The sequence below is a fragment of the Chiloscyllium punctatum genome, chromosome 36 (genome assembly GCF_047496795.1).
Source record: "Chiloscyllium punctatum isolate Juve2018m chromosome 36, sChiPun1.3, whole genome shotgun sequence".
Lineage (NCBI taxonomy): Eukaryota > Metazoa > Chordata > Chondrichthyes > Orectolobiformes > Hemiscylliidae > Chiloscyllium > Chiloscyllium punctatum.
In genome coordinates, this window is record NC_092774.1 from 75,905,271 (window position 1) to 75,927,790 (window position 22,520).

A 22,520-nucleotide genomic window follows, 5' to 3' on the forward strand; every position below is an offset into this window, starting at 1 on the left:
GTGGTCCTGTAAACTCCAGAACTTTGATAACTTCCTGAGTCAGCAATAACTCTTTCTGGACCAAGAAACGAAAGGGCCAATGAGAAACTGCTACAAGGGAGTTAACAAATAACATACATTAACTGTCGCTGGGCAGGAGGAGGCAAAACAATGAGCTGTTTCTTTGGACAGATGACATAATGGTGTTTAATAACTGTGTGACAGAAGGACAATTAATTCTGCGTGTGGAAGGAAGGCCTTGGCTAAAGGGGTTAATTGCAGGACAGGCTGTTTCAAGCAGGTGGAAAACCCTCAAGGATAAGAAGGTAAGCTACAGACCTGAGGTCTCCAGAAGTCTGGGGAGGTGGTGTCAAAATCTAAAGCCCAGCACACTCACGCAGCACTACTCAGCTTTTGGGCTCTCAGCAGCTGGATTGTGCATCAGTTTAATGTAGGTCCTATATCTCTGATTACATCGGTACACAAGGCAATGAAGAAAGGTTTCAGCACACTGACCTTCATTGGTTAGGGAATTGAGTATAGATGTTGGCAAGTTATGTTGTAGTTATACAGGACGTTGATGAGGCTGCACCTGGAATATTGTGATCAGTTTTGGTCCCCTTGGTGTTCTGACTTCTGACTTCTTCTACTGTGTTGAACTTGATGGGATACTTTGTCCAACTCAACATGTTTAAACAGTATCTCTCAGAGGGATTCATTTGAAACTTTTGAGGAGGTGAGCTCAACAAGATTGAACTATTCAAAGTTACTTGGACTCTATTTTAAACTTACATCAGAACCAGTAGTCAGAGACACGAACAGCATGGAAACAGACCCTTCGGTTCAACGTGTTCATGCTGACCTTATATCCTAAATTAATCTACTCCCATTTGACAACACCTGACCCGTATACTCTGGCAGCTTATTTCATATATATACCACCTTCTGCATGATGAAGTTGGCCCTTTAGTATATTTCACCTCTCACCCTAAACCTATGCCCTCTCGTTCTGGACTCCCCCATCGCAGGGAAAAAACCTTGTCTATTACCCTGTCCATTCCCCTCATGATTTTGAAACCTCTATTAGGTCACTTCACTGCCTCCGATGCTCCAGTGAAAACAGCCCCAGCCGATTTAGCCTCTCCCTGTCGCTCAAACCCACCAACCCCCAGCAACATTCCCGTAAATCGTTTCTCACGGAGAAGTCAACGTTTCAGTCCTGAAGAAGGGCTAATACCCAAAACACTGACTACTCCACATCCTAGTGCTGCCTGGCTTGCTGTATTGTCCCAACCTCCTGCTTGCAGCTTCGGGTTGCAACATGTAGTGGCTCAGTGGTTACCACTGCAGCCTCACAGTGCCAGTGACCCAGATTTGATTCCAGCCTTGGGTGACTGTCTGTGAGGAGTTTGCACATTCTCCCAGTGTCTGCGTGGGTTTTCTCTGGATGAACCTGTTTTCTTCCATAAACCAAAGATGAGCATGTCATGCTTAATTGCCCATAGAGTTAGGTACATTCGTCAGAGGGAAATTGGTCTGGATGGGTTACCCTTCGGAGGGTCGGTGTGGTCTTGTGGGGACGAATGGCCTGTTTCCACACTGTAGCTAATCTCATCTGCACTACTTTTGTATCTAACGAATGCCAGAGTAGACTCGAGGGCCCATTGGCCTGACTTCAGCTTTGATGGTCTGGCGGTCTTAGGTTTCTCTGGATTATTTCATTGGCAATGTGCTATCCCTGGCTCAATGAGCAGCAGTGTCCACTGAAAGCAAAGCTCATATGTTGGTTGAACTCCTGCAGTGTGGAAACAGGTCCTTCAGCCCAACATATCTGCACTGATCTTCCGAAGAGTAACCCACTCAGATCCATTTTCCTACCCTGCAAAAAGTGCACACAGACCCCAAGGGTGGAATTATTCCTGGTTTCCTGGTGCCATGAGGCAGCAGTGCTAACCCTGAGCTACCATGGGGTTGTAGTTGTGGGGTGTAGGGGAGGCAATTGCAGTCCAGCAGAAAACAAAAACAGCCCTCCTACTCTCCCACTGCTCCCACTATCAGAACTGGCAGGAGGTTCAGTCCTGGGGGGGTGACCGAAGGCAGCGTCACTGGTGGGATCTGATTGCTGGGAGCGCTGGTGCTTCCGCAAGTGGCAGGGAAACATGAACCTCTTCCCACACTCGGGCCAGCTGAAAGGCCTCTCCCGGTGTGGACACACTGTTATTTCAGCAGGGCGGAGGAATTGCTGAAGGCCTTCCTGCACTTAGGGCAACTGAACGAATACACTCAGGACAGCAGAATGGCCTCCCCCTCCCCCACCCGGGTGGACCAGCTGGTGCTTCAGCAGTGTGGAGGACCCGGTAAAGCACTTCCCACACTCGGGCAGGAGAACGGCTTCTCCCTGGGGTGAACGGACTGGTACCTCAGCAGGGCTGAGGAATTGCTGAAGGCCTTCCAGCACTTGGGCAACTTAACGACATCTTCCCCCATGTGGACCCACCAATGGGCCAGCAGGTCGGAGGAAAGAGCAAAGCCCTTCCTGCACTCGGGGCAGAAGAACGGCCTCACCTCTGTGTGGACCCACTGGTGTCTCAGCAGGTGGGAAAAACTGCTGAAGGCCATCTCGCACTTGGGGCTGGAGAACAGTCTTCCCCGGTGTGGACCAACTGGTGTGTCAGCAGGGCAGAGGAATCACTGAAGGCCTTCCCTCACTCAGGGCAGCAGAAGGGCCTCTTCCCCTCTGTGGGCCCATTGGTGCTTCAGAACCCTTTCAAATTTCACAATATCCTTCTGATAGGAGGGAGACCAGAATTGCACACAATATTCCAAAAGTGGTCGAACCAATGTCCTGTATAGCCACAACATAACTTCCCAACTCCAATACTCAGTTAGAGGATTGGGAAAGCTTTCAAAACCCACAAAAAACAAATAGGAAACAATGGAGGGACAAACCGAAGTTGTGAGAGTCAGCTTGGCAGTATCAATGAGAAATCGACAGAATGGGTTAATTGGATACCCGTTCTCCTTAAATACACTTTTTTATGTATTTCTCTTGTGCTCTTCGTAGTTTCTCTGTGCTGCAGTGTGTAGTGGCTCGTTGAAATAATGTCCTGATGCAGCTTCGTTTGTGGGTGTTGGGATGATTGCTTCTGTGGTTAGGTATTTGGTTTGTGTATGTTGTTTTCCTGTAGATGCTAGTTTGAAGTTCCCCATTGACTGTTCGCTCTACTGTGACATCTAGGAATGGCACTTTGTTGTTGTTCTCCTTCTCTTCAAACCAGGATCCCCCCTCAGGCCATAGTCTCACTTCTTGAAACACCAATATACAGACTAGTCAAAGACCTCCCCTGAAGACTAAAACACCAAGTCAAAGATTCACGCCACTCCATTGACTCCATCCAAGATTTCCTGAACACCAAAGACACTGAGATGGAAGAGGATGGAATAATGTTGTCCTTTGACATAACAGCCCTGTTCACATCCACTAACATCAACGTGACCGAAGAAAACTGGAGACACTACTCGAAGAACCAAAGACACAAAACACAGCATCAACTTCATCAGCAAATATAACACTGTCAACCTCGTGGAACAACCAAACCGCCCCGTGGCCCAACATTTCAACTCCCCCTCCCACTCTGTCGAGGACATGGAGGTCCTGGGCCTCCTTCACCGCCGCTCCCTCACCACCAGACGCCTGGAGGAAGAACGCCTCATCTTCCGCCTCGGAACACTTCAACCCCAGGGCATCAATGTGGACTTCAACAGCTTCCTCATTTCCCCTTCCCCCACCTCATCCTAGTTTCAAACTTCCAGCTCAGCACTGTCTCCTTGACTTGTCCGACCTGCCTATCTTCTTTTCCACCTATCCACTCCACCCTCTCCTCCTTGACCTATCACCTTCATCTCCTCCCCCACTCACCCATTGTACTCTATGCCACTCTCTCCCCACCCCCACCCTCCTCTAGCTTATCTCTCCATGCTTCAGGCTCACTGCCTTTATTCCTGATGAAGGGCTTTTGCCCGAAACGTCGATTTCGCTGCTCGTTGGATGCAGTCTGAACTGCTGTGCTCTTCCAGCACCACTAATCCAGTATTTGGTTTTCAGCATCTGCAGTCATTGTTTTTACCTTGTTGATTTTAACCCTGCTGCGAATCGCTTGCAAGGATGCCTGCCTTGAAGAAGTTTTCCTCCTCTCTCTACAAGAATCTCAGGGAGTCCCTCTCCCACTGCAACTCCCAGGTCATTTCCTCTGCTCTGAAGCTCTTCAACCACGTAGTGAAACAAACTCGGTACCACAGCCACATTTGCTTCCTCAGTGCATGCCTCCGTAACCAACTCATCCCACACGGACTCCAGACCACCTTTAAACCAGCAGAGTTCGGACCCGAACAGGACAAACAGTACAGACTACAGATTCAAAAACACCAGCAACAGTTCTCCTTCAGGTCCTCCGCTCCACACTTGCAGCAATGCGCCGTCACCTAACCTCTCTACAGTCAACCCTGCCTCAGCTGAGGGCCACACTCTCTCAGAATTGCAAAGGACCCACTCTGTACTACATCCTCAGGAGAATTCATACTCTCAACAAACAGTATTTCAATTCCATCTCAAACATCAAAAACTGTAAGTACGACAAACTTTTATCCACCCACCTCCATAACCAGCGCTCCTCAAACATTCCAGAAGATTCCCCTGGCCTCAGAAACTCCATTAGCCATGCGGCTGACGCAGCAACCACCTCCACGCTGAGTGATGATGTCACTTCCGCCCCATCATGGCCACTCCCACAGCCACTTCCGGCCCTCACATCATCGCTGATGCCACACGCTCAGTGACTTCCCCTACTGCCATAATCACCACCACTTCCGCCTCCACCAGCGCCACTCACCTGCATTCTGCTGACACGCCCCCCACAGACCCCACTGTCACTATCCCCACCCCCCAGAACCCCGAGGGCAACATTACCCCAGCTCATGCCTCCACCCCCATTCCCCCCACCATCACACCCACTCCAGGTACTGGCTCCGACCCCACTCCCAGCTCCACACCCACACCAGATCCCAGGTCCCGGTCCTGCCGAGTTTTCACCATCCCTCCAGACCTCCCACTCACTGAGGACGAACGATCAGTCCTCAGCAAAGGACTCACCTTCATCCCCCTCCATCCACGCATCAATGAATTTAATACACGATGTGATATCGAACAATTCTTCCGTCGCCTCCGCCTCCGAGCTTACTTTCACAATCAGGACTCCCGCCCACCTTCCGAGGACCCCTTCGCCCACCTCCAACACACTGCATCCACCTGGACACCCCGCGCTGGCCTATTACCTGCCCTCGACTTCTTCATTTCCAACTGCCGCCGGGACATTAACCGCCTCAACCTGTCGAACACCCCTCCCCCACTCCAACCTCTCACCTTCACAACGCGCAGCCCTCCAATCCCTCTGCTCCAATCCCAACCTCACCATCAAGCCAGCGGATAAAGGGGGCGCAGTGGTAATCTGGCGCACTGACCTCTACACCGCTGAAGCCAAACGCCAACTCGAGGACACCTCTTCCTACTCCTCCCTCGACCATAACCCCACCCCCCATCACCAAACCATCATCTCCCAGACCATACAGAACCTCATCACCTCAGGAGATCTCCCACCCACAGCTTCCAACCTCATAGTCCGGGAACCCCGCACTGCCCGGTTCTACCTCCTTCCCAAGATCCACAAGCCTGACCACCCTGGCCGACCCATTGTCTCAGCATGCTCCTGCCCCACTGAACTCATCTCTACCTATCTTGACACTGTCCTATCCCCCCTAGTCCAGGAACTCCCCACATACGTTCGAGACACCACCCACGCCCTCCACCTCCTCCAAGACTTCCGTTTCCCCGGCCCCCAACGCCTTATCTTCACCATGGATATCCAATCCCTCTACACCTCCATTCGCCATGACCAGGGCATCCAAGCCCTCCGTTTTTTCCTCTCCAGACGTCCCCAACAGTACCCTTCCACCGACACTCTCATTCGTTTGGCAGAACTGGTCCTCGCCCTTAATAATTTCTCCTCTGAATCCTCCCACTTCCTCCCGACCAAAGGCGTAGCCATGGGCACACGTATGGGCCCCAGCTATGCCTGTCTCTTTGTTGGCTATGTAGAACAGTTGATCTTCCGTAATTACACCGGCACCACTCCCACCTCTTCCTCCGCTACATTGATGACTGCATTGGCGCCACCTCGTGCTCCCGCGAGGAGCTTGAGCAATTCATCAACTTCACCAACACATTCCACCCTGACCTTAAATTTACCTGGACTATCTCTGACACCTCGCTCCCCTTCCTGGACCTCTCCATCTCCATTAGTGACGACCGACTCGACACTGACATTTTTTACAAACCCACTGACTGCCATAGCTACCTGGATTACACCTCTTCCCACCCTATCTCTTGCAAAAATGTGATCCCGTATTCCCAATTTCTCCGCCTCCGCCGTATCTGCTCCCAGGAGGACCAGTTCCACCATAGGACACACCAGATGGCCTCCTTCTTTAGAGACCGCAATTTCCCTTCCCACGTGGTTAAAGATGCCCTCCAACGCATCTCGTCCACATCCCGCACCTCCGCCCTCAGACCCCACCCCTCCAACCGTAACAAGGACAGAACGCCCCTGGTGCTCACCTTCCACCCTACAAACCTTCGCATCAACCAAATCATCCACCGACATTTCCGCCACCTCCAAAAAGACCCCACCACCAGGGATATATTTCCCTCCCCACCCCTTTCCACCTTCCGCAAAGACCGTTCCCTCCGTGACTACCTGGTCAGGTCCACACACCCCTACGACCCACCCTCCCATTCTGGCACTTTCCCCTGCCACCGCAGGAACTGTAAAACTTGTGCCCACACCTCCTCCCTCACCTCTATCCAAGGCCCTAAAGGAGCCTTCCACATCCATCAAAGCTTCACCTGCACATCCACCAATATCATTTATTGTATCCGTTGCTCCGGATGCGCTTTCCTCTACATTGGGGAGACTGGGCGCCTCCTAGCAGAGCGCTTTAGGGAACATCTCCGAGACACCCGCACCAATCAACCAAACCGCCCCGTGGCCCAACATTTCAACTCCCCCTCCTACTCTGCCGAGGTCATGGAGGTCCTGGGCCTCCTTCACCGCCGCTCCCTCACCACCAGACGCCTGGAGGAAGAACGCCTCATCTTCCGCCTTGGAACACTTCAACCCCAGGGCATCAATGTGGATTTCAACAGCTTCCTCATTTCCCCTCCCCCACCTCATCCTAGTTTCAAACTTCCAGCTCAGTTACTGTCTCATTGACTTGCACGTTCTGCCTATCTTCTTCTCCACCTATCCATTCCACCCTCTCCTCCTTGACTTATCACCTTCATCTCCTCCCCCACTCACCCGTTGTACTCTATGCTACTCTCTCCCCACCCCCACCCTCCTATAGCTAATCTCTCCATGCTTCAGGCTCACTGCCTTTATTCCTGATGAAGGGCTTTTGCCCGAAACGTCGATTTCGCTGCTCGTTGGATGCTGCCTGAACTGCTGTGCTCTTCCAGCACCACTAATCCAGCTCGTGGAACTGTGCCTTACCACCCATTTCGTATTCAGTAACAAGCCCTACAAACAAATCAACGAAACACCCATGAAACCACCAGTATCAGGATTCCTAGCAGAAGCAATAATGCAGAGACTCGAACAAACAGCCCTTCCAACGATCCAACCCAAACTTTGGGTCTGCTCCAGTGATGACACTTTTGTCATCACAAAATGAAACAAATTAGAGGAAACCTACAACACCATCAACAATCTCCTTCCTGGCATAAAATTCACAAAAGAGGAGAACAACAACAAAGTGCCATTTCTAGATGTCACAGTAGAGCGAACAGTCAATGGTAATTTCAAAACAGCGTAGACAGGAAAGCAACACACATGAACCAAGGACTTAACTACAGATGCAATCATACCTGCACATCCAAACAAATCTGCATCAGGACACTATTTCAACGAGCCACTGCACACTGCAGCAGGCAGGAACTACGTCGACCAATAAGCAACAATAGAACGCATTCAGAAAGGATAGACAGCTAATAGACCCCCTGAACATTGCTTCCCTGACCGGAGATCGAACCCGGGGCGCGGCAGTGAGAACGCCAAATCCTAACCACTAGACTATCAGGGAGACGTGGACACACGCAGTCAGCTCTACAAAAAATTACTTTTCTGCCCAGAAATCGAACCAGGGCCGTAGTAAGTGGAAGGTTTTCACCTGTGCGTCCACCAATGTCATTTCTTGTATCCATTGCTCCCGATGCGGCCTCCTCCACATTGGGGAGACTGGAGATTCCTCGCAGAGTAAAGTTGCAGTGCTTGAGGGAACATCTCCAGGACACCCGCACCAATCAACCCCATCACCCTGTGACCCAACATTTCAAACCCCCCTCCCACTCTGCCGAGGACATGCACGTCCGGGGCTTCCTCCATCGCCGTTCCCTCCCCACCCGATGCCTGGAGGAACAACACCTCATCTTCCGCCTCGGAACACTTCAACCCCAGGCCATCAATGCGGACTTCACCAGTTTCCTCATTCCCCCTCCCCCCCACCTTACCTCAGTTCCAACCTTCCAGCTCAGCGCTGTCCTCAGGACCTGTCCTACCTGCCCAAGCTCCCTTCCCACCTATCCGCTCCACCCACCTCTCTGACCTGTCACCTCCATCCCCACCCCCATTCACCTATTGTACTCTTTGCTACCTTCGGCCAAGCACCCTCCAATTTATCTCTCCACCCCTGGAAGCGTCCTGCCTCTATTCCTGATGAAGGGCTTTTGCCGGAAACATCGATTTTCCTGATCCTCGGAAGCTGTCTGACCTGCTGTACTTTTCCAGTACCACTCTGATCTAAACTCTGGTTTCCAGCATCTGCAGTCCACACTTTCGCCTACCCAATAAACCCAGTGTGCCGATTTCACGTCAACAAATTGACACAAGCAGACACAACGTCTGCAGAAACCCTAGCCACATTACTTTACATTAAAGACATCTGGGAAATGATGTCCAGACAACTCAACCCTCTCAGCATCATGGTGGCCCACAAACCGACCAACTCACTTAAACAGCGGCTAATGAACCTGAAATACATGATACAAACAACCAGCAAACGAATGTTATTTACAAAATACCATACAAGGAAATATATACATGAACTCTGCCTCACAGTTCTCTGTGGCAAGAAATGCTGGGATGAGATAAGGAAGATTTTTTCAGCCAAAACGAATCGGCACTGACTGGACAGCCATTTGAAATCAACGCTGTCTGCCCAGGATGTAAGACCCGAAGGGATGAACAGTTTTCTTATTTCCTGAAGATTTACAAAGGTGAGACTGGGTTTTTGTGTTAGTTTCCTTTCCATTCCCAGGAGCCGCAGTGGTTGGGGCGGTGAGTTGGGGAAAGTGAAATGTGCGCATGAGCAGCTTGTTTCAGCTCTTTCAGCTTCCCTTCTTCTGACAGCGCTGTGACTGACTCTAATGCTCCCAGGGACACTTACTGACGCGAGACAGTGAAAAGAGTCTCGTTCCAGCAGATCAGGAATTCAAACCGTATGCCGGCTTCAGGACAATGAGAAAGATTAATTGGGGTGTGTGAAGAAGCTGTAAGCTGCATTTCAAACAGGTAGGTGGAGTCAGATGCGTCATCCATTGCGCCCCTGGCACTGTGCGGACCTGACGCCGCCATGCTGCAGAGTTCTGACGTTAACACGGACAAGCGCAGCAATGGGAACATGCACAAAAAAAAACAGCCAAAGATAATCAACGTCACTGCTTCCCTTCCATCGTCCCAACTTTGTGAAGCAGTATCTTTCACTGGCAAATAAAACACATTAATCCTCAGGTGCCTGCTTCATTTCGATCACAATGCAAGCCCCTCACTGTTCTAGTCTCATTTCCAAACTCTTGGCTCATCGCTTCAAAAGCAGCTCTGTGGGTGTTTGTTTGTTCCACCCTGACAGGCAGTGGGCTACAGATTCCCGACCAGTCGCAATGTGAGTGAAATATTTCAACCCACTCCACTGATTTGAATCTTAAATAAGAAACTGTGGAGCAATCTGTTTTTCTTTTTGACGACATTTCTCAACTATAGTCGGCAGGGTTCACTCCTGCGTGGGGAAACCGCAATGGATCTCAAGTCCATCGCATTCACCACTCGGCCCACCAATACAGAACCACACTGACAGCTTCATTTCCCAGGTCTCTCTGCCTGTGGAGCTGAGAAAGAGTGAATTATTGCTGGGTTTGTTTGAATCCAATCACTTCACAGGTTTCGAAATGCTGATATATCTGCAAATGGCGATTCTGGTTGTTCCATCCGAAAGATGAAATGAACTTTCAGTTAAAAGCAAAAACAGAAATTGCAGGAGCAACTCAGCTGGTCAGGCACCATCGGTGGAAAGAGAATCAGAGACAATATTTCTGAAATCTGTTTTCTCCCACAAGTACTGCCACACCTGCTGAGTTTCTCCAGCAGTTCCTCTTTCTGTCTCGAATTCTCAGCATCCGCAGTCCTTTACGTTAGAAATTAAATCAATTCAGCCTCATGTTCAGGAATGAGAATCCTTTCAATTTCCCCCCCAAAAATGGCAGAGCTTTCAAGGCAAAAAAAGTAAGTGACATGAGGAAGAACATTTTCACGCAGGGAGTGGTTCAGATCCGCAAACCCCTGTCTGACCGTGACAAAGAGACAGATTCAAGAACACAAAGGGGAATTCGGTGGACATGTTCAAAGTAACAATGTGGAGATTTACAGGGAGAAGGCAAGAATAGAATAGAGATTCTCATTTCCTTGCTGTGTGGAACCAGCAGTGCTAAGGTGGGCCTCCAAATGCGCTGTGACACGTGTTGTGATTCAGAGTGAACTCACAGTTCGACCAACGCAAAGTGGGAATTTAGAAAAAGTTTATACTTGCACAATCTCCTCACGTCAGCGCAACAGCAAAATAGTTTAATTACCCGCCAGTGGAGAGATCCCTGTTCCTGGAGATGGGACAAACAGCTGGCTCAGGGATATCAGTCCACATTGCTCTGTTTGCCGCTAGTTCAGAGGGAGAATATTGGAGGGACAAAGGAGGGTGACTAACTGTTCATAGAGACTGTTCCTGTCTAACAATAAGTCGTGTGTAACAGCAGACGATGTGATAACAAGGCCTCGTGTGGGTTTGGTAGGGGTTAAGGGCATGGGGTTCGGGTCGAAACAATATTGAACTCGATGTTGAAGACTGGAGGGCTATAGGATCTCCAAGTCGAAAATGAGGCGTTGGTCTTCCATCTGGAGCTGAGCTTTGATGGAACACTGTTGTATGCCTGAGACAGAGATTTTGGCCAGGGAACAGGGTGGCGTGTTAAAGCGACAGGCAACCAGAGGCTCAAGGCCTTTTGTTGCGGGCAGAACCGAGATGTTCTGCGAAGCAGTCACCCAGTTTATGCTTCATGCTACTTTGGGGAAACCACACTGTGTAGTAGACTAGGTTGTGGCAAATGTGCAGGTAAAGTGCTGCTTTATCTGGAAGGTATGTTCGAGCCCTTGGATATTCAGGATGGAGCCGGTAAATGGGCAGGTGTTGCACATTCTGTGGGTGCAGCGGAAGGTGCCTTGGGACAATGGGAGATGGGTGTGGGATGTTCCGAGTGATGGAACAGTTGACTCGAGGTGTAAGCCCTGCCCATTTACCTCCTCTCATATATACATCCGTGACGTTGAAAGAACATTCCATAGAATGATTCAGTACCACGTGACTCATGAACTAATTCGTATTCATGTTCCGGGGCCAACATCATTATTGTGTCACAGCAGCTGCAGGCCATCACCGGAGGCTCGCCGTATGACGTCATGGTACGGCAGGAAGCCCCAGAACAGTTTATCAAAGAAACCACCCTGTGGGTCAGGGCAGCCCTGCATCGGGAAGCACTGAGATGGTCAAGCACTACCAGTTAACATGGGGAACACATCTCCACATTACACAGCCTCGAGGCAAACTTCCCTTCCTTCTACTTAAAGTTCAAGAGCCATCAAACCGAAATTCCCCAGGTAAGTTTGAAAGAATTTCTTCCAGGTGTTCGCTCAATATATCTATGAGAACTTCGTAAAGTTTGAACGTTGCGAGTCTTGAAATTTTGCGCTTTTGACCGAAATCACAGTTTGAAAAAACAGAATGTGGGAATCTAGACAGAGCTTATATTTGCACGCTGGCGATATGTCTGCGGGTGCGTGATGGGAGCATCACCCAGAAGGGAAACCATCTCTCCGGTTCCGTCAATGTCCTCTTTAGCAGCTTTCCCGTATAACGGCGCACTGTTCTGCAACTCGCCTTCTCATCTCTTTCTCAAAAAACTTCGACATAAATATTTCACATTGATATACTGTCCCAATGTGCACAATTGAGATGACACCCTCGTGGAAGTCTGAGTGGTCTTCTGTTTTTCTCTGTACCCTATGTTGAGGAGGTCAGTGCTTGTCACGGGTCACTCCGGTGTCAGAGAAAAGTTTAGAAACAAAACGGTTTAATTTTCTGCCAGTCGAGAGGGCCCGGTTCCTGGGTCCGGGACAAACGGGAGCAGGGAGACAGAATGAGAAGCAATTGTTCTGGAAACTCTTTGCCGCTTGCAATTCTCAGATCAATGTCAAGTGTATTTCACACTGAGCAAAACTCAGGGAGCGGGGCTGCTTGTGTGCTCTCTGGTGTGGCTCGTTGGTCTCGGGGTATGATTCTCACGTTGGGTCTTCTACTACGTAGACTTGCGCGAAATCCCGGACGAGCCCGCGTTTTCTGACTTGTGCAAGAGTGCCCAGTTAACTTTCTCAAAAAACTCCTTCGCTAAAGTCGGGGCTTTTGCCCGAAACGTCGATTTTACTACTCCTCGGATGCTGCCTGAACTGCTCTGTTTTCCAGCACCACCAATCCAGAATCTGGTTTCCAGCATCTGCAGTCATTGATTTTACCTGCTTGGAGTACGAATTGGGCAGAAAGCAAGGAAGTGAAATGATGGAATATTGCGTTGACGTGAGTGGTGCCGTGTTTAAGGAATGTCAGCAATGAAACAAGATTGGAAAATTAGGACAGCTCTCCTCGGAGAACAGAAGTTTGAAATCTGGCCTGATTGAAGCTTTCCAAGTCATGCGAAGTCTGAACATGGAAAGTAATGTTGTCAAAATGCTCCCAAGCCTGAGAGGTTAGGCAGACTTTTAAAGTCACGAGGAAAGGAACGAAAAGTTACATTAGGAAGAACGCTTTCGTACAGGGAGTGGTTGGGGTCAGTAAATCCCTAACTGACACTGACAAAGAGGCGGATTCATTAGACGCAAAAGGGAATTCGGTGGTCATGTTTAAAGTAACAATGTGCAGAATTACACGGAGAAGGCAAGAGACACGTGTTTACTGACTGTGTCGAACCAGCAGAGCGAAGGTGGGCCGCATGGCCTCAGTCTGCGCTGTGACACATGCTGTGATTCAGAATGAAATCACAGTTCAACCAACAGATTGTGGGAGTTTAGAAAACAAGTTTATATTCACGCAGCCTCCATACATCTGCGCAACAGCATATGATACGACAGCGGTGGAGATCTTCGACATCAGTCTCGAAGGGACCTGTGGATAGCACTCGGCGCGTGGGCACAGAGTGGCGCAGCAGTAGTGTGCTGGGGTAGCCATGGGCACACGGATGGGCCCAAGCTATGCCTGTCTCTTTGTTGGCTACGGAGAGCAATTGATCTTCCGTAATTACACCGGCACCACTCCCCACCTCTTCCTCCGCTACATTGATGACTGCATTGGCGCCACCTCCTGCGCCCGTGAGGAGGTTGAGCAATTCATCAACTTCACCAACACATTCCACCCTGACCGTAAATTTACCTGGACCATCTCTGACACCTCCCTCCACTTCCTGGACCCCTCCATCTCCATTAATGACGACCGACTTGACACTGCCATTTTTTACAAACCCATCATCTCCCACAGGTACCTGGATTACACCTCTTCCCACCCTACCTCTTGCAAAAATGTCATCCCGTATTTCCAATTCCTCCGCCTCCGCCGGATCTGCTCCCAGGAGGACCAGTTCCACCACAGAACACACCAGGTGGCCTCCATCTTTAGAGACAGCAATTTCCCTTCCCACGTGGTTAAAGATGCCCTCCAACGCATCTCGTGCACATCCCGCACCTCCGCCCTCAGACCCCACCCCTCAAACGGTAACAAGGACAGAACGCCCCGGTGCTCACCTTCCACCCTTCGCATAAACCAAATCATCCACCGACATTTCCGCCACCTCCAAACAGAACCCACCACCAGGGATATATTTGCCTCCCGACCCCTTTCTGCCTTCCGCAAAGACCATTCCCTCCGTGACTACCTGGTCAGGTCCACGTCCCCCTACAACCCACCCTCCAATCCTGGCACTTTCCCCTGCCACTGCAGGAACTGTAAAATCTGCGCCCACACCTCCTCCCTCACCTCTATCCAAGGCCCTAAAGGAGCCTTCCACATCCATCAAAGTTTTCCTGCACATCCACTAATATCATTTATTGTATCCGTTGCTCCGGATGCGCTCTCCTCTATATTGGAGAAACTGGGTGCCTCCAAGGAGAGTGCTTTAGGGAACATCCCCGGGACACCTGCACCAATCAACCACACTGCCCCGTGGCCCAATATTTCAACTCCTCCACCCACTCTGCCGAGGACATGGTGGTCCTGGGCCTCCTTCACCGCCGCTCCCTCACCACCAGACGCCTGGAGGAAGAAAGCCTCATCTTCCGCCTCGGAACACTTCAACCCCAGGGCACCAATGTAGACTTCACCAGTTTCCTCATTTGCCTTAGCCCACCCCACCCTAGTTCTGAACTTCCAGCTCAGCACTGTCCCCATGACTTGTCTGGACTTGTCCTACCTGCCTATCTCCTTTTCCACCTATCCACTCCACCCTCTCCTCCCTGACCTATCTCCTTCATCTCCTCCCCCGCTCACTCATTGTACTCGATGTGACTTTCTCCCCACCCCCACCCTCCTCTAGCTTATCTCTTCACGCTTCAGGCTCACTGCCTTTATTCCTGATGAAGAGCTTTTGCCCGAAACGTCGATTTCGAAGCTCCTTGGATGCTGCCTGAACTGCTGTGCTCTTCCAGCACCACTAATCCAGTATCCGAGGACCACTGTTATAAGACATGACAGCCCGACTTGAGTTATTTGGATATAGATTTGTCAGTTATCTTAAGTAGGGTATTTGTTGAACCAAGCTGGTTAGATTTGTCACCCTGGGCCCTGGCGGAGGTCTCCTGAGTTAATACGGCTATATATACAATGCTCCCGTTCCTTTATTTGGGAGCATTGCGCCGAGCACAGCTGTTCTGTATTCTTGTGCTTTTTTGCTCTATTATTTATATATATATATTTATTGGTGTTGCTTTGCACAGTGTTCGGGTTTGTTTTGTATTATAGGGTAGGTTAGTAGTTAATGGACAGTAGTTGTATTGTGATTTGTGTTTTTATCTTTTTATTATACTGATATTAATAAATATATTTACAAAATAAAGGGTTACAGGCAAGGTCGCAAAGCTTCAGGGATCAGACTCCCGTGAGCGGCCTCTCTCACCCACCAATACAATATCTTGTTGAATGCAGTTGGACATATCTTACTTTTACTTTGGTTTAGACCTTTATCCCCCCCCGTATCCAATACCATGACCGGCTTCTCGAACCTTCCTCCAGCTCCGGGGGGTTGTTGAGCTCCTGGGCTCCGGCCGCCGCCGAAGAAGCTGTGGGCGCCGGCTCTCTCTCCTCCACCGCCGACATTTTTAATTTGTTTTCTCGTTCACCCGGTAACCGTCACCTCCCCCTTCCCGGGCCCCGGAAATTATACAAAAATAAACAATAAACCCCACCGGGGACTATCTCCTTTTCTTCACAACTTTTGTTTGAAAAGTTCCGACTTTAATTTGAAATGTATTTTAAAGGTATTTTCTGAGGTAAACGATGCCTGTCTGCCCCCTCTCTCCGTCAGAAACCGCCCGCTGAGTCGATGAGAAAACCGCAGCCTCGCGCCGCCATCTTTGTTTTTCTTCTTCTTTCCGTCTCCTCCTTCAGTGACTCGCGTCATCCGCGCTCCCTCCAATCAGAGCGCACGTTATTCCACCTGACCAATGGCGACCGGGTATGCGGACAATATTGGAATGTCGCTCTCCGATTCGTCCGCACGGACCTCAGGCTTGGGGATTGGTGGAGAGGTTCGCAGGCCCTTCACTGTCCCCGCCCCTTTACTACAAAGGGATCGAAGAGCACAGAAGTAACGTCCCATGTTCAGGAGGAAGGTGTTCTCAATCATTCATTCAACAAGACAATGGCTCAATTTACTATAATGGGCTCGGAGGGAACAATGGTCGTGTCCTATGTTGAGGAGGAAGGTGTTTCCATTCATTCAGCAGAGAGGCTTTTTTAATGGTTCAGTGGTCGTGCCCCTGCCTCTGAGGCCCAGGTTCAAATCCCACTGCTCCAGTATGTGTAATAACATCCTCAATCAATTTTCTTTTTGTCATAAGTCACACAACGCCAAATTATAGTTCAACTGGTTTATTTTAAATTCACAAGCTCTTGGAGCGTAGACCATTCATCAAATGAAGTCGTGGGAAAGTATGGAGAGAGAATTCAGCCATGGTTGGTGAAGAAAGACAGAGCATCTCAACAGTCAACTGCCTACTCCCATTCCTACTTCTGATCTTAATATATGACAAGTTGTGTGTTTTCCAATCATTAATTTTATGTCCATTGTTTAAAAACAAATATTTAAGGATGGTCAGTTCTTTCTCACTTGGGCACATTGTGACCCAGAACAATTTATATGGCACTGTTAATATCATAAACCCTCTCATCAGATATCACAGGAGCAATTCATAAAAAAAAAGTCACTGAATCACTCAAGTAGAGAAAGAACCCTGCAGATATTGGGAATCTAAACGTTATCGATGTGAAATGTTAACAAGAGTAGGGGAACACCCCAATAAGGGAACTCAGCTGACTGACATAATTACAATCACGACAATACCCAGTACTACTCTTCAACACGTGGCGTAACATCAAACAATTCTCCCGCCGCCTTCACCTCCGCGCCTTCTTCTTCAACCAGGATTCCCGCCCACCCTCTGACGACCCTTTCTCCCGCCTCCAACGCCTCCAACGCACCCCATCCACCTGGACACCCCGTGCTGGCCTCTTACCTGCCCTCGATCACTTCATAGCCAACTGCTGCCGCGACATTAACCGCCTAAAACTCTCCACCCCTCTCACCCACTCCAACCTCTCAATCTCGGAACGTGCAGCCCTCCACCACGACCTCAAAATCACCTGGACCGTCTCAGACTCCTCCCTTCCCTTCCTAGACCTTTCCATTTCTATCCACCGAACCTGTACATCTTTGGACTGTTGGAGGAAACACATGCAGACAGGGAGAACATGCAAACTCCACACAGACCTCTGGTTGGAATTGAACCTAGGTCCCTCATGCAGTGAGGTAGCAATGCCAAGCACTGTGCCACCCCAATATGATATTAAATTTGAACAAATGCTCTAAGCTGCAAATTTGTCCATGTGAAGAACTTCCTGCAAATGATTCGAAGCAAGATCTATATGAATTGTGTTTTGGGAGAGATCCAGAACTTATTTCGTTAATGATTGAAAATCTTCGACCTTTGGAATGGTCTGCAAGAGAGAGTGTTGCAGTCAGATTCAATTATGGCATTCAAAAGAGAGTTGGATAATGAAACTGAAATGGAAAGTAATCAGTGTTCGGTGAAGAGTATCGGGCGACCGAATCAACACGGACATTTACTATAAACTGACCAACTCCCACAGCTACCTAGATTACACCTCCTCCCACCCTGCCCCCCGTAAAAACGCCATCCCATATTCCCAATTCCAAAACAGGAGGACCAGTTCCAATACCGTACAACCCAGATGGCCTTCTTCCTCAAAGAACGCAATTTCCCCCCAGACGTGATCGACGATGCCCTCCACCGCATCTCCTCCACTTCCCGCTCCTCTGCCCTTGAGCCCCGCCCCTCAAACCGCCACCAGGTCAGAACCCTACTGGTCCTCATCTACCACCCCACCAACCACCATATACAGCGTATCATCTGCCGTCTTTTCCGCCACCTCCAAACGGACCCCACCACCAGGGATATATTTCACTCCACTCCCTATCAGCATTCAGAAAAGACCACTCCCTTCGTGACTCCCTCGTCAGATCCACACCTCCCACCAACCCAACCTCCACTCCCGGCATCTTCCCCTGCAACCGCAAGAAATGCAAAACTTGTGCCCACACCTCCTCCCTTACTTCCCTCCAAGGTCCCAAGGGATCCTTCCATATCCGCCACAAATTCACCTGCACCTCCACACACATCATTTATTGCATCCGCTGCACCCGATGTGGCCTCCTCTATATTGGAGAGACAGGCCGCCTACTTGCGGAACGTTTCAGAGAAAACCTCTGAGATACCCGGACCAATCAACCCAACGACCCAGTGGCTCAACACTTCAACTCCCCCTCCCACTCTCCCAAGGATATGCAGATTCTTGGACTCCTCCATCGCCAGACCATAGCAAAACGACGGTTGGAGGAAGGACGCCTCACCTTCCGCCGAGGAACCCTCCAACCACAAGGGATGAACTCAGATTTCTCCAGTTTCCTCATTTCCCCTCCCCCCACCTTGTCTCAGTCAAATCCCTTGAACTCAGAACGGCCTTCCTAACCTGCAATCTTCTTCCTGAATTCTCCGCTTCCACCCCCACTCTGGTCTATCACGCTCACCTTGACCTACTTGCAGCTGTCGCATTTCCAACGCCCCTCCCCCAAGTCTCTCCTGCCTACCTTTTATCTTAGCCTGCTGGACAAAATTTCCTCATTACTGAAGAAGGGCATATGCCCGAAACGTCGATTTTCCTGCTCCTGGGATGCTGCCTGACCTACTGCGCTTTTCCAGCAACACATATTCCAGCTGAGAAACTTATCAGTCTTGATTAAATTGTATGAGCAGACCAATGGGCTGAATGGCCTGATTTCTACTTCTATCTCTTATGGTGTCTTGCTGTCCTGGACACAATGTGAGAGAATTGGGTGTAGGAATAGGCTATTCGGTCTTTCGAGCCTGCACCAACATTGAACAGATCATAACTGGATATGAATATATCTACATCTAGATGGATAGACTGAAATCTTTGTCACCGGAGCATAGGAGGTTGAGAGGTGACCTGAAATTGAAAAAATCATGGGGGCTACAGATGAAGTGAATGACGGGTGTCCTTTCCTTAGAGCGGGGTTTTCAAGATTAGGAAGCAAACTTTGAAGGTGAATGGAGAAAGATTTTAAAAAGTCATGAGGCACACGATTTTTTTTCTCCACAAATAGTGGTTTGTGTGTGGAATGAATATCCAGAGGAAGTATGGGATGCTGGCACAGTAACAATGTTTAAATTTGGATAAGGACATGAATGGGAAAGATTCTGAGGTGTTATGGCCTAGGCTAGACCACTCAAAACATTCTTAAGCAGGTAGCCCAGACCGTAAGTTTGCTATTTGTTTCGGTACGTTCACAGTGAAAATTACCCAGAGTAAGTTAGGTAGTTGACTGCCAGGTTTTAAAACAGAAATGTATTCACAAGATTGTGGAAGGAAACACAAAGAACAGAATAGAGAATACCCACAGAACTCAGTCTATCGAAACTAGACTTAAATATGCTGTCCCAAATGTACACAACAGTCCCAATAAACAAACCTCTTAAACAGAGAGTAAAACTGAAACAGAAGCTTACAGGTCAGAGTTAGGAAGATGGAAGGAAAGAGGGTTTAACAGCTTTTCTCCACACAGTCCACTGCTGAACTCACTCAAACAAGATTTCAGCTCTCACAACTGACCCCTCCCCTTTTATTATGCACGTCAATTCAAAAACATAAAAGCTTTGATATTAAGTCTTATCTGTTTACATAAAAACAAAAAGGCCTCCCGATAAACTTTTAATCTCTGTACTAAACCAGTCATTTTGGAGCCCGGGACTGTTTTACAACCCCTCCAAATGAAGCCAAGGACATAGTATCCTTGAGAAGAAGGTCCAGCTTTTAGTAAAACGGACCAGCTTTGTGACAGAGGGATATGAGCCAAACACTGGCAAGTGTGATTGGTTAAGTATGAGAACATAGCATTGGGCTTGTTGGGCTGAAGTGTTTATTTCTGCACTGTATGACTCTGTAACTGTTCTATCCCAGTCTCAAAACCATTTTTTTGCTTTCCCCCATAACCATCCACTTCTTTAATGTTCAAAGGGATGCTCCCTGACCTGTTGTGTTTTCCAGAGACACACTTGACGCTGATCTCCAGAATCTGCAGTCCTCACTTCCTCCACATCCCAGTATATGAACATTTAAACCATGCACCTCCTTCATGCTTATTTTTTCCCAAAGCAAAGTCTATAACTTTACATTGTGGTACTGCATTTGCCATGCGTTTGCCAATTGAAACATAGCCCTGGAACAACTTTTCCAGATTCTGTATCCTCCGTGGATTCATTCCCTTTCCCTTCAGTTCATGCAAGACAGCAACTGAAACCCAGAATGAAAAATAAATGGAAAAGTGGGTGAGAAAAGAGTGTGTCGTACCCACAGATGTTGGACAGAGGAAAGATGTTGCAGTCTGGGACTAAGTTCAATCTTCTTTAGAGAGAGAGGAGCAACAGCAGGTTCAGAAGCTCATGGCCCACATTCCGCATTCAGACAAAGGGGTCTCTCTGATTGGCAGGAGGACCAGGCTTCTGCCAGTCCTCCAGGTCTCACCATTGGTCCTCCACAAGAAAGTCAGGGGTGGTTTCCGCGGACAGTGACGAGCAGGCTCAGTGCTTTTGCTGACACCGCAGCACATGCGCAGTGCTAGCTGACACCACGAAGCATGTGCAATACGCACTGGGAGAGGCTGGTGTTCCTGACAGGTTTTAATCATCCAAATGTCAATAGGAGAAAAAAGCTGGAGCCATAATTTTATTTTTCCCTGTGGCTTGACATTTTATTCCTGTTGAAATTTGTCTTGCTGCTCAACTTTATATGTCTATTCCCCACGGTAGAGGAAGTCCAAAGCTAGAGACGTGGGAAATGTCAGAATTGTATGATAAATGGCAGAACTCATAGCAGCACTGGCATACAGAAGGATTTGGGCGTATTGATCCGTGGAAGTGGTAAAGCAGGTCGGTACAGTGGTCAAGAAGAAACACAGCACGCTTCCTTGAGTTTAAGAGTTGGCGAGTTATGTTACAGCTATTTATGCAGGCCACATTCGGAATACTACGTTCAGTTCTGGTCGCCACACTACCGGAAGGATGTGGGTGCTCTGGCAGAGGGTACAGACAAGGTTCACCAGGACATTGCCTGGTCTGAAGGGCTCTAGTTATGAGGAGAAGTGGCATAAACCTGATTTTTTTTCTCTTGGAAGACAGAGGCTGAGGGGAGACCTCGAAAAAATGATGAGACACAGAATAGCTGGACTGGGGTGGCAGGGTAACTCAGTGGTTTGCACTGATGCCACACAGTGCCAGAGACCCGGTTTCAATTTCAGTCTCGGGTGACTGTCTGTGTGGAGTTTGCACATTCTTCCTGCACGCCACGTCTCGTGTCTGCAAGGGCTTCCTCCTACATTCCAAAAATGTGTAGGTTTGGGTGGATTAGCCATGCTAAATTGCCCATCGTGTCCAGGGATAAGCAGGTTAAGTTGGATTGTCTGCGTGTAAATTGCCCCAGTGTTGAGGGATGTGTACGTAGGTGTATTAGTTAGGGATAAATATAGAGTAATAGGGGTAGGAGAATGAGTCCCTGTGGGTTAGTCTTTGGAGAGTCAGTGTTGACTTGTTGGGCTGAATCGTCTGTTTCCACCCTGGAGGGATTCTATGATCGTCAGAGGCTTTTTTCCCTCCAGGGTGAAAAGGTCAACTAAAATAGGGAACAGGTTCGAGACGAGAAGGGGACTTTCAATGTTGTGAAACTTGAAAGGATTGAGAAAAGATTCACAAGGATTTTGCCAGGGTAAGAGTTTTAAACCACAGGGAGAGGCTGAATAGGATGGGGCTATTTTCCCAGGAGCATCGCAGGATGAGTGATTTTTTTCAAAGAGGTTTATAAAAACTTGAAGGTCGTGGATGGGGTGAATAGACAATGTCTTTTCCCTGGGATGGGGGAGTGCAGAGCTAGAGGGCATAGGTTGAGGGCGAGAGAGGAAACATTTAAAAGGGACCTTGCAGTCAACCTTTTTATGCAGAGGATTGTGCATTAGATTACTTACAGTGTGGAAACAGGCCCTTCGGCCCAACAAGTCCACACCGCCCAGCCGAAGCGCAACCCACCCATACCCCTACATCTACTCCTTACCTAACACTACGGGCAATTTAGCATGGCCAATTCTCCTAACCTGCACATCTTTGGACTGTGGAAGGAAACCGGAGCACCCGGAGGAAACCCAC

The 22,520-nt window shown here is 49.0% G+C and overlaps 1 non-coding gene across 1 annotated transcript; it reads right to left on the bottom strand.

Moving 5' to 3' along the window:
• Positions 1 to 8,100: 8,100 nt before the first annotated feature.
• trnae-cuc (transfer RNA glutamic acid (anticodon CUC)) lies at positions 8,101 to 8,172 on the bottom strand. Its single transcript has one exon. It is a non-coding gene; the product is annotated as a tRNA-Glu (tRNA).
• Between the last annotated feature and the right edge of the window lie 14,348 nt (positions 8,173 to 22,520).